Raw genomic sequence first — 20,174 nt, 5'->3', positions numbered from 1 at the left:
CCTTAATTCCATTTGCACCTTAATTCACTTTGCCATGTAGCCTAACATATTCACAGGTTCCAGGGATTAGGATATGGACATTTTGGGAGGGATATTAGTCTTTCTACAACAGAAAGCCTCACAGAATAGGAGGAGAAATGGACAGTAAAGGTCATTCCATGTAGACAACAGCAGATACAAAGGATTGGGGGCTTTGGAGAGTGTTCAGGGTAGGTTTTGAGGAACTATAGTATCACTTCGTAGTATCATACAACAAGCCATTACATGTGCCACTTATCCAGTATATTTTGTTCTTAAAGTTTACATATAATTATGTTTACCACGTATCTCAGCAAAATATCTTACAATAAGCAGTACTCTTTGGGGGCAGTACAGTGTTACAGCTAAGAGCATGTGCCATGGAGCCATAGGCAGTGGGTTCTAGTCCCACCTCTACCATTTATTAGTCTGATACCGGTAAGGATTCAATGAGATCAAGAATCTCAAGTACTTTGCTCTGCCCCTGGCATATAATAAGCCCCTAATAAATGTGAGCTGTTATTATTGCCATACTTAAACTATGCCTTAAGCTAATGGCTTATAACTTGCCACTCTCACTTTCTCCTTTTTTTTTTTTTTTTGGCCTCGCCATGAGGCTTGTGGGATCTTAATTCCCCAACCAGGGATTGAACCCGGGCCCTAGGCAGTGAAAGCACGGAGTCCTAACCACTGGACTGCCGGGGAATTCCCTTACTTTCCCCTTAATGTCCACTTCTTCCTGGAAAAAAAAGAAAGCAGTGATAGGAAGAATATTTCTGACCTATGCAACCTGCTGAGATAACATCGTTATTATCAAGCTCAAACTGTCTAACTGCTGGGCCCTTAATTCAATCTAGAATCTAAGGACTCTCTGCCCCTGTTGCTTATGCCAACAACCCCAAATGGTATCTATAACTGAGTTTTAATTTGGTTACGAAGCAGAAGACAGAAAAACATGGGGGGTGGGGAAGGGGGTGTTCCAGGCTGAATTGAAACTTTCGAAGGCAGGATTAATAACAACAGCAACAACAGCAAAAGTGAGTGGGACTCAGAGATGCCTGGATACAAATCTTTTTTATTTCTGAATGTAATTCCAGGAAAATCTTGGCTTTATTTTATTTGGGACTGAGATAAAGTCAAATTTCGATAGGAATTTGGGAATACATATATTTCCTATTAGGTGCTGAGTTCTGAGACTACATTTGTTAACCAGTAACTGAGAACATGTAGAAATGACCTGGCTTTTCAGGTCAGTTGTCTGACAACCAAATGGATACACTACTCTATCTGACCCCCAAAGGTTTACCAGCTGTTCTGAAAGGGGGCACTGTGCAATTATTGGGGAAGTGGAATGTTTCTTGCTTAATATTATACTGACAAAATGGTAGGAGGATCTTGAAAAGAGGATGAGTTATAACGTTTTAAAAATAATCAGGCTAAAATGATATCACAAAAACTATTTAAGTAATTATTAGGTAGTGAGCACCTTTAAGTTTGTCTCGCTTATCTTTGTACCCTCCATGCTGCCTTATAGAACACTGTAGGTACTTCTTTGACTTGTTGTCAGCTATTTGATTAAAAAATAAAAGGGATCTACTGGCTCCCACAAATGAAAAAGTCCAGCTGTCAGATGGAGATCAGGTGTGGCTCCATCAGGGCTCTGGCCCCTGCTTTTTGCAACCTTCTCCACCTTGCCTTCCACAGAGTGTCAGCTCTCTCTGTAGGCTGAGAGGAAGACAGCTTCACTTCTGTCTCTTCACAACACATAGAAGAGGAAAGGTCACCTTTCCAGTGGCTCCCTAAAGCCACTTTCCTTAGAAGCTACCAAAGAAACTTCTCATGAGGCCATCTCAATAGCCTAAATTGGGTCACATGCCTATCACTGAGTCAATCCCTATGATCAGGGCTTTCCTCTTCACATCTTATTGGCCCATATTGGGTCACATGCTCATCAATGAACCAATCCGTATGGCCAGATGAATGTCATGCATTGGTTGGCTTAGGTATGGATTTATGAGCAATTCACTTTGACCACGGGAGGGAGATTTCTCTCAGAGTCATCAAGCCCATTCCTGGAGCTGGGGCTGGGGTCATTTCCCCTGAAGGTGTTAGACTGTATCCCTTATCAATAGAGGAAGCCCCTGATTGCACATGTGTGCTGGTCAGTGTTGCAGTTCCCATTCAATCTTTGCAATAACTCACGTAGCTGAACTGAGGTCCCCAGTGGCTCAGGAACCAGCTCAAGTTCTCCCAGTAAGTGGTGGAGTTAGAATTTCTAGGTTTTCTGATTCCCAAGTCCATCCTCCTTCTAACATACCACGCTTCCCGAGTGAATGAACAAATAATAACACACCACCCTTAGTGAATGAACAAATAAATGTATGGTGGAAGCAGGGCTCCCTGCTCTGAAAGGGTAAGAGAGTAATGGTTAATGTGGGAGAATGTTTTTCTTTGAAGCCTGGCCATTCCCCCTGGAGCTAGGTGACACTGAGAAGACCTCACCCCTCTCTCTGCTTGTTTCCTCATTTATAAAATAGTAGTTGTGCTAGATCTTACCTCATTGGGATGTTGTGAGAATTAAGTGATGTAATGCAGATAATGAACTTGGAACAGTGTTCCCGGCCTGAAGGTGGTCAACACCCTTACCCAGGGCAGGTCTACTTTGGGGGTAATTGGTTATTTATCCAATGGACAATAAAATTACACTTCTCCCTTCTCTACAGGATTAAAAGGGGATAGAAGTATTTATACATGTGAAAACCTCCTGAGTGTTCAGCATCATAGGGATTTAGAATTTGTAGAAAATTTCCAAATGTATTCAAACTCCCTTGCAAGGGTATTTGGAACTTGAGGTGAGTCGGGGAGAAGTCTGAAAATCCATGGAATCACTTTTTTTTAGAGCTTAATCATACCCAAAACTTATTCATTGTTCTCAGTTATCCCAATGACGTCCTGATGCTGTCCTGCCTTCTTCATTTCCTCTCAAAAAACTCATCTTCCTCTCTGCACCCTCATTCCATCTTTTCTCCCCATAATTTAGTACATATGTATATATTTTTTTCTACAAATTTGAGATAAGCCATTCTTTTTTTGTTTTAATAAATTTATTTTTATTTATTTATTTTTGGCTGCATTGGGTCTTCGTTGCTGTGTGCAGTCTTTCTCTAGTTGTGGTGAGCGGGGGCTACTCTTCGTTGTGGTGCACGGGCTTCTCATTGCGGTGGCTTCTCTTGTTGCCAGCACGGGCTCTAGGCGCGTGGGCTTCAGTAGTTGTGGCTCATGGGCTCAGTAGTTGCGGCGCCCAGGCTCTAGAGCACAGGCTCAGTAGTTGTGGTGCACTGGCTTAGGTGCTCCGCGGCATGTGGGTTCTTCCCGGACCAGGGCTCAAACCCGTGTCCCCTGCATTGGCAGGCGGATTCTTAACCACTGTGCCACCAGGGAAGTCCCAGTACATATATTTTTGGGGAGAAGAATTCATGGTGTGGTGCAAATGACCGGGTTTGGAGTGGTGTGAAGGAGGTAGTGGGGTGTCAGATATGGAGGGATCATCTGGTCATTGGAGGGAGAGGCTCACCCTCCTGGTTCTAAGCATTGCACAGAGACTGAATTTTCTTCCCCAAGAAATAGGAAATAATATTTTAATCTTCAGTTTACAATGAAGAGCCTGGGGGCACAGAAAGAGAAAGACAGGTGTTTAGACTCTTTTGGAGTATTGAAATGATTGCGCATATTCACAAAGACAATAGTTAGTGCTATTCACCATCTCTGCAAGTAGGGAAACCATTCTTTGGCTTCCTCATTAATTCATACATTCAGTTAGCGTTAATTACTTACTAGTGCCCAGCACTATTGTTAGGCCATGAAGGGCTTATGAAGAAATGTAAATTCTGTCCATTATAAGGCATTTACAGAAGGCAGTTATGGATAAGATAGCATCATGATCAGGTAATGAATTTTATAATACTATATATAAGTGGCCAGTTTGGATATTAAGTGAAACTGGAAACTGCCACAGGAAACTGGCTGCCTGTGGAACATTGTGTATATCTATGAATTTATTTTTATTTAGGTAAACTCTTTGTAGATATACTTTAGTAATATGTCAAGAAATATCCTATAAACCTTTGTAGAATATTAGATGCATCTCAATTGGGTTTGTATAAAATAGGCAGAAAGATTTTACCAGTAATACAAGACGGAGAGACATTGTATAAAGTACAATATTTCACATTTTGGTCAGTTATTTGTGGAGTGATACATTTTACTCTGACTTACGGTTTTGGCCTTAGAAAGGAAAAGAGGCATGATGCTATGAACGTAATGGGTATAAATAATAATTTTTAAAAATTGCATCAAGAATGTGTAAGCAGGAGAGTCTGGGCTGACTGCACTTGTGGCAAAATTAGTAGAAAGATCAGTTTAAAAGTTTTATTAGGGTATCACACACTGATAACATTCCACTATTTGTATTACTAACTTAGGAAGGTGAAATGGAAATTTTTCATCTTACACATTTAGCTCCCCTCTTTAAGTTGGCAAACACTGACTTTTTCCACTGTATTTCTACATGACTGGACTCTTGCTAGCTCCTGGGTGTGTATGTGTGTGTGTGTATGTGTGTTGATAGTTAGGCATACTATCACTGGTGCTGTTAGCTCAACTTATCTGCATTTTTGAGGTAAAACTCTCTATAGACACTTTACAGGAGTAGGAATCTGATCAAGGTTCTTTGCAAATTTGTAAATGCTGTCAGATCACTCAGACTGACACAAGTAACAGTTCTCCTGAAGGTTTGCAGTTAGGATGTTCCCTCCAGGGTCTACTGTGTTCCACTACTATAGCTCTGAGATTGTGAATTATCCTGTTTTGTATTCTAGCTTTGTGTGAGCAGATACACTGGAGTTACGGTTTTTGTGCCCTTTCTGATGCTGATTCCTCCTCTTGAAATGTTCTCCTTTGTTTATCAATTCTCTACCCATTCTTTGAAGCCCAGCTGAAACAGCCAAGCTACTTACTCCATGGTCTGTAGTAGGAAATTATTCCTTCGTCCTCCACACTCAGTTGTGCTTGTCTGACATTGATTAGAAGATGCCTTTTACTTTATACACTTGCAATGTATTTTATACACATTCAAAGAGCATGCATGGTTATTTTGTAGGATAGCAATGTTGAAAGGACTTGAGGCTTCTAGACTGGCAAACCTAGATCTGTCTCCTACTCTCCTTAACTGTTTACTGAGTTTCAAGCTTCCTTACTCCTAAATAGGAGACTGCCAGTGGCCATCTCATACGATTGCTTTCATGAGATAATATATGTAAAAAGCCACCATTTCTTGAGTGTTTGCTATATCCCAGGCCCTGGGCAAAATGCTTTATGTAACATCCTCCCATGTACAATGCCTACATGTGTTGATTCCTTTGCCCCCAATCCTGGGACAGAGTAGGTACTCGCTGAATATTTCTCAAATGAATGAGAACTGGACTTGAGCTGGCAGCAGGGCCCTGTCTGCTGAGTCAGCTGCCCTGAGTCAGCCGTGGAGATGCATGCAACTAATGACTCCAGAGAGGAAAGATACAACTGGGTTGCAGTTCCCACCAATCTGGCTGAAAGGCTACCATGGCATTCCTAAGCACAATGGAAAGCTCATGGAGAAAGGAGAGTGTCATTTCTGAACTGCACTGTTTCCTTTTCCACCATCTCATTATTCTCCCCTCCCCAACTCATGCTGACCAGTTCAATCCAGAAGAGGTACAGATCTCATTCTGAGTCATCCACGGTTGTATTGGGAACACTGCATTTTAACTCTATCCCATGGAATATAAGGACATTGCAGATCTACCTTCCTAGCCAAAAAAAAAAAAAAAAAAGTCAACCAAAGCATTGTACCTATTTAGTGGTAGGTAAATGTCTTAGGAATGTTAGAAGCTTGTGAAAATCCCACCTAAATAAAAAAATGGCATTCCCACCCTTGGGCTCTTATAAGTGAAGAGAATTTTGGGAATCCAGGTTGATGACTCATAACTTTCCCAGTGTTTTATTTCCATGAGCCATTGATTAAAGTAGGGTGTAACACTATATATTTCTCTTCCAGCTATTCCCATCAAGTGGGAAGTTTTGGAAGCTTCTGTAAGCCCCTAGGATATAATTTCATGCATCGAAACCATTGTATTTGAAATGATATTTAAGGTACGTTGGAAAGGTTTTTTGCAACCTCCATTGAGGCTTGTCTTGTTCCTGGGGAGCAGTATGTACAACAAAAGAATCTGGATGAAGAGAATTTCCCGTGATGCATTGAAGGGTCAGTGTTCCCATCTTGCTCTGCTCCGGAAGGCTGGAGTTAATGAGGAAGAGTTTTTATGTGAATGTCAGGCATGTTGCCATAACTAGCCACAGTGGAATAGTCATGGCAACTTCCATCACTTGATTTCTTTGTTTTTGTGATGTTGCTGCATGCTTCATTTTATGAGTATTTTCTTTTCTTGTGTGTGGTTGAACCCCCTTCTATTGCCATCTTGGGCTTGGATACTTGTGTTTAAAAAGAGAGGAAGAACAGAGGGAGAAACTGGAAAACTGACAGAATGACATATCTTAAGAACTTATTACTTTATTTCCCTCCCTCCACTTCTGCTGACAGATATCCTGGTGATTAATATTCTGATGAGTTTGTGTCTTTGAGAAAGGAAAAAAATGCCTTCCCTGAAGGGAATCTCGAAAAGCGGATCATAACGAGACAGAGGAAGTATTGTGAAAACTGGACTTTTTTGGTGATGGCATACCTTGGATACAGACCAACTCTAGTTATATTATTTCTGAAGTAAGATAAATGAAAATTGTCAACAATCTTTGGTGAGTCATTTGTGTACTTGAGGGCTTTTATCTTGATCACAGCATCTGCTATCTGAATGGTAATTTATAGTTCAGTGAGAGCCCTGGAATAGAATACAAGGACTGGTGAGAATCTAAGTGTCTTGAGATATCCTTATTCATTTCATTCATGAAGGTGAATAATATTCTCACTGTAGAAAGGTCTAACTGGAGAACACTGTGTGCTTTACATACATTGACTCCCAAGATGGAAGTCCACGCATCTGTGGCAGTACATGTAGGGAACCATTAACAGTTGGCTTTCTGGGGACAGCCTCTTGAGGGCTCTGACCAAACCAAGCAGAAGGGCTGGGGTCACAGCTTAGGTGGGGTATGAAGTTGAGGATGTTGGATTCTTAAGAATGGTTCACTATATAGGTGCAACATATGCAGGGAATGTGCCTCCATTCCTAGCAGCCTGTGTTTAGAATTTTACATCTTGTAACACTTCCATCACCTTCCTGTCTTTTCTGCCTATTCTTTACTTTAAAAAGTTGCCAAAGGCATCTTCACCTATCCATTTTCCAAGTTATGTGCATTCAATCCTGTATATTAGAAAGACCCTTTTGCCATTTTCCACTTTTTCGTTTTTCTCTCCATTTTACTACTGCGTGTTTTTTTTTTAAACTTGTTTATGCTTTGACATTAACTGTTGTCGAAATGCTGACGCTTTTGCATGTTAAAAAAAAAAAAAACCCGTTCAATAAATAAGGCCCAAGAAGAAGGTGAAGTGTCTCCCGGCTGTTACCCGGTTCTGGAGTTCTTTGACTCCCTGGCGCACGGGAAGGACTATGTGCTTGATCGCGTAGAGAGGGAGACACAAGCTCGGCCTTCGAATTGGCCAGCCCGGTGACCAGCGAGCCCGTCCCCCCTTCCCCCTCCCTCGCTCACACTCAGGAAGCAGCTGCCTACAGGCCGGCCCTCGCGGCCGCACACACATCCACTCTCCTCCCAGGCCGCCTCCCTCCCTCCCCTCCCTCCCTCCCTCTCTCCCTCTTCCCCCTTCCCCTCTCCCTGCAGCCGCGTCCGCACTGCGCCGCCAGGGCAGCCCAGAGCGTGGCGCGCACGGGCACCGGCGCTGGGGCCGCCACCACTGCCCCTCCCCGCAGCCCCGTTCGCTGCCCGCAGCCGTCTAGGCTCGCACCAGCGTCCTCCCGACGGAACCCGCCGAAAGCAATTAGCCAGCATACCGCGCAGGCCCCCAGACGCACCCCCAGGCCCAGGGCGAGGATGAACAGGACGCGCGAGGCACAAAGTCGAAACTCAACTTTTTAAAGATATTATTTGCTCCGTGTGTGTGTGTGTGTGTGTGTGTGTGTGTGTGTGTGTGTATGCGCGCGCGCGCGGGGGGGGGCGGCAGAATGAGCTGATGCCGAGGGTACAGCCACCCCACTTCTGCCCCCTCCTCCCCCTGCCGCCGCTGCCCTAGCACACGCGCGCGCACACACGGCACTTGGGCCGGGTTTCCGCGCTCTGTCCCCCTGCTTGGATGGGAGTTTTCATTTCCGAAGGAGGCAGAGCCGGGGGAGCGCGCTGAAGGGCTGGAGCCCCAAGTTTCTCCTCGCCAGCGCTGGCCGCCCGCTGTCACTCGCTCAGGCTGGCCGGGGGAAGGGACCCGCACGCCAGGCTTTGTTGTGGAAATCCCGGTTACCTGGTAAGTGGATGCCGTAGGAACTTTGCTCGCAGGCGAGAGACGGGAGAAGCCGGGCGCTTGAGAATGTGGGGGAGTTGCAACGCTCAGAGATACAAACTAGGTATTAGAACTGTTTCCACGCTGAGCGGGTGGCGTTCGCTCAGGTTTAAGAGTACGTGCACTCCAACACCCAGATTCTCTAAAAGATCTGTTTACTGAGATAGATAGCAATTCTCAATTAGGAGTCAAGCTGTGTTCTTGTCAGTTGCCTAAAAGCGTCGACTGAAGAAGACGGAGAGGAAATCAACAAGGTTTTAAAGTTTTTCTAATGAGGAAGACTTTTTTTGTTTTTGGCTTTTCTTCTAAACTACAGGGTCCAGAAGGCTACAAAATCAGGGCAAGTTACGGAACGCAAGGGCATGGTTGTGCACGCCACCCATGAGTCCCCACTGAAGGGAAACTTCGGAGAAGTGGGAATTGATGGGTTGACATGAGGTCTCTCTCGCGCTCACCGGGCTTTAGTTGCATTTGCCAGTTCCACGTGTTTGTGGAGCTCTAACGAAGGCTGTTTTCCATGCTGTGCCTCACCCAAGCCCATGTCCCTCCCCATTGCTCCGGAGGTCCTCCGGTAGGGGGTACATTAACTCCTCTTGGGGACGGGTCCAGCGACTCGCAGCCGCCAGGTCTTGTAACTGTAACTATAAACCCACGCCGCAAAATGCACAGATTCAGACGCGCACACTCCCCACCAGGTTTGTCACCTCGCGTTTACATTTTTATAGGGCCCGACAAAATGTCAGCACTGTTTGGAAAATGTCTCAGTCTCGGGGACTTTGTCCTGCGCACAACTCCAGTCCCTATAAATGACCCTGTGTGTATTTTGAAGTCGCCCGAGGCCGCTTTCTGGAAAGCGTGAGTGAGCAGCCGGCTTTCTCCTAAACACACACCTTGCCCAGAGCGACACTTCCAAGTTACTCACTGGAGCTGACAAGTCACTTCGGTGATGAGGAAGTCACCCAAATGTCTGGAAAACTTGGCCCTGACGGATTTGTCATCCTATGGATGATTCAATTAGGTACCTGTAGGGAGAAACTTTCTGAAAGGTCATTTCTGGCTTCCCGAGTCGCACCCTCGACTTGGGGGTGTCTAAGAGGCAAGAAGTGAAAGAACAAGGATTAGGACGATAGCTGGGTGGGGGCTCCGGGCCGGCGGGGGCGTGCGCTCCCGGGAGCGGCGAGCAGGCTGCGACTTCCTCGGGATCCGGGATTGGGCCGGGCAGCGCGCTGCTCCCTGCCTCTTGGACTTCCCAGCCGCGGGCCAGCCGCAGCGCTCATTCGGCCCCGACTTACTCAGGACTGGGTTGCACAACAGGAAGCCTGCACGAGTTTGTTTTGTTTTGTTGCGCTCGCTTGCGGACAAGGCCGAGGGTTAGGGGCAGAGGCGGCCAGGGAGTAACGGGGTCGCAGCAGCGCGTCCCCAGCAGGGCTTTGTCGCCTCTGCCCCCCCGGACCCGCCCCTCACTCCGCGCCAGAGAGCCCAGGGGCACGGTCCTCGGATCCCCGGTGGCCAAGATAGGGGGGTCATGAGCAGATAAGGGCCCACACGCTTCTTCTTCGCCCGGCGGGTCCCCGGCACTTCTCCCGACCTCTCCAGCCCTCCTTCTGGCTAGAGAGGCTCCCCCCCCCGCCCCCCCCCCCCCCCGGTATTCCTCACCCTCTTGCTAGGCTTTCCCGGACATCAGCTGGGCCCTCATCCCAGCAGCATCTAAACCCAGGGCAGGGGGTGGGGCTGGAGGGTACTTCTGGAAACGCAGGGACTTGATAGCTGGAATTGCGGCCCCTTCTTGCAGAGAAGAGGGCTTTGCACCCTCTCCCCACCTACTTGCAGGACATAGCGTCGCCCCAGAGTTTGGGCCTGGGGCTCTGGAGTTTGAGAAGAGGAATGTTCTGCAGCTCCCCCCAGTGGACCAGTTCCCTTTAGGTTGTGGAAAGAGGGAATCTCAAGTATGATGGGATCTTGGTGATCACCTACGGATGAGGAAACTGAGACCCAGAGAGTTTTAGGAGTTTTGCCCAGGGCCTCAGAGCCAGTTGTCACAGTCGCAGGGCAGACACTCAAGTTTCTCAGTTCCCAGTTCAGAGAGCATTCCTTGGCCTGAAGGTGAACTCAAGACAAATGCAGAGTCTCATTCTGTCCCTTCTGAAAGCTTTGATGAGTCATGATTTCTGCCTTGGGAGTTAGCCAGACGTCTGTTTCCCTCTCTGTAACATTTCTGACTGGACCTCCCTTTTTACATAAATGGGGAAACTTTTTTTTTTGTATAAAATTGATTTATATTGGTTTAAATTTTCCCATTCCTTCTTTTCTCCCTCCTTCAAGTTTGCTTACAGTGAAGTGTGAAACAGGTGCAACCAGCAAAAGTTTGTAGAAAAAGGATCTGCCACAATGAATGTTTGAAGCCACTTAGAGACAGGAGAGTGTGATGTTATTTTTGCAATTGGGAACTGTTGAAGTTTAATGATCTCCTTTGAATGCTTTACAGTTTTCATATGTTTTCACTAGTTGTCTATGCAGCCAGATTAGCCCTAACACTACCTTGGAAAGGAAGAGTGGGGGATTTCTTTTCCAGTTACTTTCAAACACCTTTCCTTGTTGGTAGTTGAAGTCCTTTCCTTTGTTACCCAGAGGACTCAGTAATCCTGCAGTGTGAATAGTTAAATCTAATTGCTGCTGTAACTCCATCTCTCCTTGGTTCACATTAGGCCAGTTTGAGAGAGCATCTTTTCTCTGGTTCCCGATACCATACAAGTTCCTTAATAGTAAAGGGTTTGTCAGAAATTGAATACTTGGGGGGTCGGTTGGTTTGCTTGGGAGGAACTGATCATGTACCAGCCCTGCCTTCATTTATATGGCAGAAAGTGGTCTTTCCATCATTTCAGAAGAGAGCTCAGTGTTCTCAGTCTTTTTTCTCTGAGTGTTCTTTCCTGCTAGTAAATTAATTTGAGGACATTCTTTCCAGTGTTGTCTCTCTCATATTGTAGTTATTGATTTCTGGAGTTGGAATGTTAATTTGTAGTTCTTCCAGAGTATAGAAGGAGTACTTCTTGAAGGAGATAATTCAGGAAGTGGCATCCTGTGCACATTCTCTTCCATGGAGAAGTCATTTTCTGTGTAATTATTTTCTGTAGACGACATTATAAGGAAGATTGAAATACAAGACTTAACATTTAACTTTTCTCAAAGTTTGGTTGGCTCATAGACTCAATCAGGACTGAAAATAAATTTAAAACATAAATAAATGGCACATAGAAAATCTGTGCAATATAACCATGCTGCCTTACTCTTTCCAGGAGGATGAAACTTACAATAAAGTCTTTGAAATGACATTAACATATAGTTTGATTAAAAGATGCTCAAATTCCAAGTTTTCCTAGTTTTCCACTTACTTTAGGCAGAGTTGACACAAAGTCTAAAATTTTTATTGAGATAAAATAAAATATTGACAAAGTACATACATCTTAAGCTTGATGAATTTTCACAAACTGAGCACAACTGAATAACTAGTATCTGGATTAAGAAATGGAACATTACCAACACCCCAGAAACATCACTCTTACTCTCTTCTCATCACTATCTTCCCCCAGCCCTTCCAGTCACTGTGTTCTCCTCAAGAGTAATGACTGCCTTAACTTCTAAGAGATGTAATAATGTTGCCCGTCTTTTTAATACCTTATGTAAATGGGGTAATTCAATATGCACCCTTGGGTCTGGCTTCTTTCGCTGATATAACAACCTTTTAGTAGGTCAAATAATTTGGACTCCCCTTTAAAGTTTAGGGGAACATCTTGGCTTGCAGAAATTGGTTGGTCAGGCGTTACTTAATATGACAGAATTAAGGAAAAATGCTGACAGAAGCAGAAGCCCTATTCTCCATCCTAATGACTGTCTGATTAGGGAGACTGAACATGAGTGAAGCTGTAGAGTAAAGCCAGCTTAGGGTGAGCAAGGAGAACGCTGAGGAGCAGCTACCACCGTGACAGCCCAGAATGCATTCGGCAGTCTCTCTGTTAGGGACAGCAACCCCCGCCCCCCCCCTGCCCCCCACAGAGAAGCGCCTGGGTGAAAGTACTGAAATGACTGTATTTGTTTTGTGACTTTTAGTTAGGATTTCTCATTGTTCACGAGTATGCCAAGGTAAAGACAAGAATAATATGCTGGCTTAGAAGAGTGAGATGGAGTTTTTATGCTGCTTTGTTCTAATAAAGAAAGGAATAGACTAGGAGGAATAGACCAGGAAGCACACAACTGTAATTAAACTGGTTCCACAAGGCACAGAGCGTAAGGTTCATGATTTTATGGTCACACCTTACTTAGACTATATTTATTCAGGCAATAAATGATAAATATAGGATATTAATATATAAATATATAATTATATATTTCATTTATACCATGCTTTTCAGTATAAATAAGCAGTACAGTGTGATAAATATAAATACAATAAATATATGTGCATAAATGTATATGAAAAGTCAATATGTATGACACAGGTAGTGTGAAAAATATAAATATATAGGTATAATATAAAATAATCTGTGTACCTATAAGGGCTGGGGAGAGTTCAAAGGTAATTTAGACACAGTCCTAAAACTTAATGAAATTAGAATTTAGACAGGAAGATGAAACATAGGCAAATAACTATAAGGCAATGCAGAAAGTTATGAATGTTAAAGGAGGTGTACATAGAGCGAAGTAATCAACATTTATTGGATCCTTCTATGTACCAGACACTGTGCTAAACAAGTAACGTGCATTATCTCATTTAATATTCTGTAATGCTGTGAACTAGGTACAACAGTGTAATTCTCACCATTTTACGGATCAGAGACAGAGGGATTAAGAGAGGATCAGAGAAGGCCTAAGGTGGGGTGGGCCTGGAGGTTGAATAGAATCTGGATTTGGGGAAACAGAGGGCAAAAGAAGGGAGGAGGGGAAACACCACTCAGGTGGACTCAAAGGCAATATGTAGGATGAACAGAAACAAGGATCTAATCATGTTCTACTTTGGGAACAAAATCGGGATTTATTTGTAAAACTGGAATCATGAAGGCTCTAAGTAGTTGAGAGCAGACTTGAAGTAAAGAAAGCTGGTGGGGGCCATTCTTGTCTGACATGATCTCTTCGGGCCAAGAATGGGAACAACCACACATTCCTTCAGCTGCAGCAAGCCTTGCTGAACTGCAGATGGGCAGATAGGATTACAGTGCAAGATCAGACCCTGTCCCAGGCTACTTGATAAAAAGGTCAGGCTCTCTCAATGTCAGTTATTTCGGAAGTTCTGAGCCAGATCTATGAAGTTTCATTTCTAGGCCTGCTGAATACTGTACACACAAAACTAACCAGATGCCAGGCCTATGTATGAATTCTTGTTATTCCTGTGTGTGAAGAAATGGATTAATGTTTTCTCAACCTTTGCAGCATGACCAATAGATTCCACTTCTGTCTGTAACTTGACTGAGTCATTCATGTAGGTTTTTTTTTTTTTTTTTTTTAATAAATATGTTGTCATGTTGGTTAAGGGCCTAGTCATTGTTGTGGACATTCATACTTCTGCAGTGATGTCACTGAACATAATTTAACTTGTATAAAACTTTTGTCTACCAACAGCTAAAAATAGTTACATTGGTTACTTTTAAGCAATAACTACACTGAAGTAAAGAAATCACTCAGTTACACAAGTGATAGGGATAATTTAATATATTTGAATTTTTGGTTTAATGAGTGCTAAATTCAATTTATTTCTAGAATCTTCCATAGGTAGATGTTTATTATCCTTTTGAACGTATAGTGAGTTTTAGCTTTGCAAATAGCTATTCACATGGGCTGAGTAGTTATTTATACATACTAGGTGACAAAGAATGTACTTTCATTTGCCATATTTTACAACCTGTGTATCTCCTTGTGTGAGGATGGATTTTTTTTTTTTTTAAAAGAAAAATCTCCAGCCAGTTACTTTTCTTTTATATTTCTGAAGAAGCCTTTGTGTCTCAAACCATGGCCATGTGGTGTTTGTTCACTCTTTGCAATTCAGGTAATTAATTCAGTGGTGACATCACTGGGAATGTGTTCGTTTTTCCATTTCAAATTCCTCTTCATAGGATCTGATGGTTAACTCGTATTAAGAACAGATTTCAAAACTCAGTTCTCAAAGGCAGTTAGTTATGTGTTAATTTATACTTTCCCTCTTTATCACTGTAAAAGTGAAGTTTTATTCCAGGGAAGGTCATGTACCCTTTACAACAAGGAAGATATAAAATTGTCAGTCATTTTGATCCTGATTCTGGTAGTCAGTTGGTTAATTGATATTTGTAGAGCACAGCTGATCAGTTGATACTAAATAAAAGATAAAGTGAAAGATAACAGTGGTAGGAGTGTAGCTTTGTGTGATTTAAGCCTTATTTTTCATAAAGCTAAAAATGTCAAACATTTAGATCTTTTCTTCATTATGGCTATATTATGGTATTTGTTTTACTTTGGTTGTTTAATTCTGTCTATGTCTACAGATATTCCTGGTAAGTACCTGGGCAGGCAGATAGTCCGAATGCTTCCATAACAGTAGCTTTTATGCTTTTTTGTCTGTAACCCACCAGAAAATATATTTTTCATCTTACCCAGAATACGCTATATGCATATAGATATGCAGACATATACACCCACAAATCATTAAAAGGAAACAGTTCTTAACCATTAATATATTTGATGCACATTGATAGCTTCTATTTTATTCTAGTTGGGTCTATTTCATTAAAAAAATGTTTTGCCATTGAATAATTGATTTCAGGGCTCACCAATGGATTGCCATCAATTTGAAAAACAGTGCTTTAGAAACATTACTTTGTTAAACATAGATCTAGGAACTTATGGCCCGTATTCACCTTGGGCCAATGCATAGGCCAAGGCATGGTTACCTTTCTGAACTTACCTATGTTTGTCTCAAAAATCTTTTTGGTTTCAAGTTCGTTCTCATTGTGTGTGATTTCTTGCAGCAGACTAAGGGAATCCCTAACTGTCCCCCTCTCTGTTGCCGTTTTTTGGTAGGGCCATATTTTTCTAGAACTTTCTGTACTCATTGATGAGTTCATGACTGAGGCAAAGTTGATGAAACACTTGTAGGTAATTGCTACTAAAAATAGTGACATTTAGTAAGTTAGGGGGATATGAGAGTTGCATAGATGCATTGAAGTGTGGAAAGTAGATTCTAAGAGAGGTTATTGAACTTCTAATAATGCCCTCCAGCAGTATTTTCCTGAAGGTTCTGAATTTCTTCCAGAAATCCGTAATCACTAGCATCGTGTGGAATGTTCTCAATGCTGCTTCTCATTTTTAAGTTAGGATTAACTAACTACAGAATAAATTCCTGCATTAGATTTGGTCATTTTTTAGCACTCCCTTCCCCTCCCCTCCCCTCTCCTCTCCTTCTTTCTGTCCCTCTTCTTCCTTTCCCTTCCCTTCCTTTCCTCAGTGTCCTGTCCATATTTACTACCCACATTTTTAGTATTGTAGCCACTAATTTGATTAAAAAGACACTGCCAGATATTTTACTCCATAAATTTAGGGAAGATTATTTTTATTTTTGAGAAAATTTTATATAAAAAAGTTAAAATGTGTATATCTCTAATTCGATAGCAAAGGGTTGTAATCACAGATTAAAACAGAGTCAGGAATTCTATTAGATGGAATCCATAAGTTCATTATATTATCTTTTCTGAGTGGTCTTTGGTAGAATGGTCTTGAATTTCTGAAGGGAACACTGATTTGTCTTCATACTTTTAAGTGAAGTATGGTATAACTCAAAGCTAAACTTCTTTGATTTCATTTTATTGGTGATTATATTGCTTGAGTAATAGCTATAAACATCTTAGTATTCAAAATAAATATGTTAATATTCTCAAATTACCTATATTAGACCTTGGGAGTGCCCAAGTGACTATACGGTCTATATGTACTGGTTACAAGGTGTAACCAACCTAAGTTTCCACTCCACATCCCAAATGTGGAATTATTCCATCCCTGTTTCTGTGTAACTTCTGTTGTAAAGTCTGTGAGTCTGTCAGTCTCACTGTATAAAGTTATGAAAACACAGAAATGATCAATTAAACTTTGTTGCTGATTACTTAATATACTTTCAATTTAGAGAAATGATATCGTATGCATCCAATGCATTTCCTCTATAGTATCCTCCAGCTTCACAGGCACATGTTTGCACTTTCCTCTTGTTAAAATTTCAGACAAGAATAATTTTGATTTATTGGTGACATCTAATATAGCTGTGTTTATATTGTTGCCAATAAAATGACTTACACGATTGGTTTTTGTTTATACAATCTTTTCTGAGGAGTCAGTCACCTGTGTTAGGACAAGGTACATTCTGCTTATTAAAATGAACTCCTAGGATCTAAGAACATTCAGCTCTATCTGTCCTTGATTGAATTGCAAAATGGTGCTTCACACTGCAGCCGTGCATGAGAATAACTTATATTATCTATCAATAGGCTTTTCATTTCTATATTCTTCTGGCTGCAAAGCTGTAACTAGAGAAACCCATGGAAATAGCACAGGCCTATTAGCGATCAAGGCAGTGATGTTGAAAAGGCAATGTTAATGAAATTATACAATCATTAACCCAAAGGGGGAAAAATAAAAAGAATCAATAAAAACTCTATTTTAGATGGTTTAGACGTATATGTAAGAAGCCAGCCCAGGAGCAGTTTGTTTGCTGACCAGCATTTCGTGTCTCATTATCAGGTTTTCTATGCAGGGTAAGAAATGCTTGTGGCATAAGGAATGGAAAATGTAACAAAGGCTAAATGTAGCCTAAGGAAATGAAATGATGTATGAAAATTAATAATTAACTGGCTCATCAGATGAATTATGACTCTAGATGAGTCTATTAATAATATTAACTAAGAAAGGGCTTTTGGCTGTAAATAGACATTCTGGAACTCGTGTTTTTGGAATTTTCTTGAAGGGATGAGTTAACATTGTTCTGTGTAATCTTTTAATCCACAAGGCACAGTGCCTCAAGCTTTGGGTAGAAGGTAGAGTCATGATCTTGTATTTTGATTAAAGTCATAGCTTTTTCAGAAATCTAATGAAATTATCATTAAGTGATTTTGTGCCTTGGTTTCCTTAGGAGTTAAGTAACTTCCTCTCTGACTTGACTTACAGGAATGTGTTTTAAGGGTTTTCAAGTGGCCGAAAGGAAAGATTTATTAACTTATGTTGATTCATATAGCAGAATGAATGAATATTTTCATTGTTTGAACCAAAGGAGTATTAAAAATCTAAATGTATTAATATGTCAGATCCAAAGTACCCTAAATTTATACTTCCAGGCGTTCCATGCTTTTTCTTTTTCTTCTTTTTTTCTGTTGATGCCTGGGTTTAGAGTAGTTGGATGGAGGACAGAGGAGAAAGTAATGGTGGAGAACTTGATTAAGTTTTTAAATAGAAAGATGCTCTTCCAGTGGAATCCTACCAGTCAGGTTTTGATAGTGATTAGTTGTGATTTTACTTTCTGGCAAAGTGTAGGAAAATTTGACCCCAATGTTCATTTTTCAAGGTGGGTGTTGTCTTTCGGCACATCGCTGATGTGATGGAGACAGTAGAGATTACTGTTATTTTTGCTTTCATATCAACCCAATCCCTTTGATTTAAGTGCCATAGGTATAAAAATCTACATATTTATCCTTCATCATAGTTAATGAGTATTTTCCATAATCTTCCTTTTCTTAATTATCTGGAAGAACAAAATTTCAAGTGATTATCACCAAATTCTTCATTTTGTGGATGAAAAACTGTCCAGAGATGTTATAAATGATTTGCCACAATTAGAACTTAGGTGTCCTAACTTCTAGTTGAGTACTCTGTTCACTCTGACTCAGTGAGGATGGGTCTTTCTTAAAAGTTAGCTGTTTATTCCTTTTTTGTTACCAAGTGAGCTTAGAATTATATATGATCATATGACCTGGCCAAAAAGCACGTAAAATAGTATATAATATGAATAAACAAATTGATTTTTAAATTCTGGTGTCTAATGTTTAAAAAATCTGTTGGTGTAATTAATGTGAAAACTGGATTATTTGGCATATTTTCTCATACAGTTTATTTTATTTTTGTTTTGAGGCTGGTTTTTCTCAGCTCACACACCATTGACCTATTGGTTTTTCTTTATGGTATTAATCACTTTACTTTCTGGCTATTGCTTTTTTAGTAATAAAATTTAAGTACGTTTTTGTTGTTGTTTTTACTTTCACCCTAAAACTATTTAAAACAGGAGTGTGGTTTATAAAAAATAAAAATAAAATAAATATCTGGGCAGGTATGAGTTCTGATAATTAAGTTCTCAGTTCTTTAATTATTTTTCCTTCTTACAAACTCACCTTCTTAATGATCTAACCTAATGCTAAGTACTTACTTACATGTTTTTACCCAGATTTTTGATGAGAATTCCTGCTTATATATGATCTTGCTGCCAAAATCGACTCCCTTATTTTTAAAAAACCTGGAAATGGGCATAGTCTGCAAATGTGCAGAAACTTGTCACTTGGCCCATGGTCCTAGTGCCTCATATTTCCAGTCATATTGGATAATTCCTCATTTTCAACAAATTGCCAATACAACATATTTATTTTGCCTTTTTTTTTTTTTTTTGGTTGGTACTGAATAAGTGCTTTCTTCTGCAGGGTTCAAAGTGCCTCAGAAAACACTGTTTTATCAATGAATGGAGAATAGATGGCCAATATCATCTGGCAAAGCACAGAGACATTAAATGACTCTTGCCCACAATCAACCAGTGAATCAACAGACCAGCTGGTAGTATACTTGAATTCTTCTAAATGGATGCAGCAGAAAAGGCATTGGAATTTTTCCAGCATTAAAAAAAAAACTTACAGCCAGTCTGATACCAGGGTTCATTTCTTATTGTTCCATAAACAAACTTAAATGATGCAGTTTTGGATAATCTGCATTAGATTTATTTGTCCCTTCTTGGCCACTGTAGTGGAGGGAAGGACAGGAGTGAGACCTAGGATTGTTTCCGAGGAGGCATGTCAGTATTAAATGTGGCAGACTGATAGAATTCTTAATAAAATGGAGACTTGATAAAGGTGAAGAAAACATTCCAGATTTATATTGTTGGTAATTTTGGAAGTTCCTCAACATATGGGCATACACAGTCAACTTTGCAGAAGGCACAGTGAGTGCTTGGCTTGAAAATTAAATACTGCAGGTTTCCCCTGCTATCTGAAAGTAGAGTGTTCCTATGAAATCTTTCATCAGCTGAAATGGCATAAAACAAAGAAGCAATTACCTTAGGACACATGTTGCTAAGGGATGCACAAAATAAACTGAGATAAAGCACAGATGCTCACAGACCCAGTTCAACGCTCTGGAGGCTTGAAGTTGATATGCTGAGCGTAGTTCCCAGCGAAGGAGCACTCTCACTGCTTGGGGTGAGTATTGCCTCTATAATGGCCCCCTGCAGAACAAATGCTAAAGCTGTTTTTGCTTTTCACCTTTTTTCATAAAAGTGAAAATCCTCCTCAAATTTCTTTTGGTTAGTGAAAACAGGTAGTTAGGTAAGTTTTGTAAAAGCAAA

General features: G+C 41.3%; 1 protein-coding gene across 4 annotated transcripts in view; it reads left to right on the top strand.

The window, feature by feature from the left end:
• Positions 1 to 8,252: 8,252 nt before the first annotated feature.
• Positions 8,253 to 20,174, top strand: part of GLIS3 (GLIS family zinc finger 3) — a 506,081-nt gene continuing 494,159 nt past the window's right edge. For 3 of the 4 annotated variants that reach the window (XR_009702085.1, XR_009702086.1, XM_061200385.1), the window contains exon 1: positions 8,448 to 8,536. The gene's annotated coding sequence lies outside the window, so the exon portion shown is untranslated. Of the gene's footprint in view, positions 8,537 to 20,174 lie in introns of all 4 variants that reach the window. The other variant, XM_061200389.1, reaches the window with a different exon arrangement.

This window comes from Eubalaena glacialis, chromosome 9 (genome assembly GCF_028564815.1).
Source record: "Eubalaena glacialis isolate mEubGla1 chromosome 9, mEubGla1.1.hap2.+ XY, whole genome shotgun sequence".
Classification (NCBI taxonomy): Eukaryota; Metazoa; Chordata; class Mammalia; order Artiodactyla; family Balaenidae; genus Eubalaena; species Eubalaena glacialis.
Note: the sequence above shows the minus strand (reverse complement) of the source record. Positions and strands in the feature narration are given on the sequence as shown.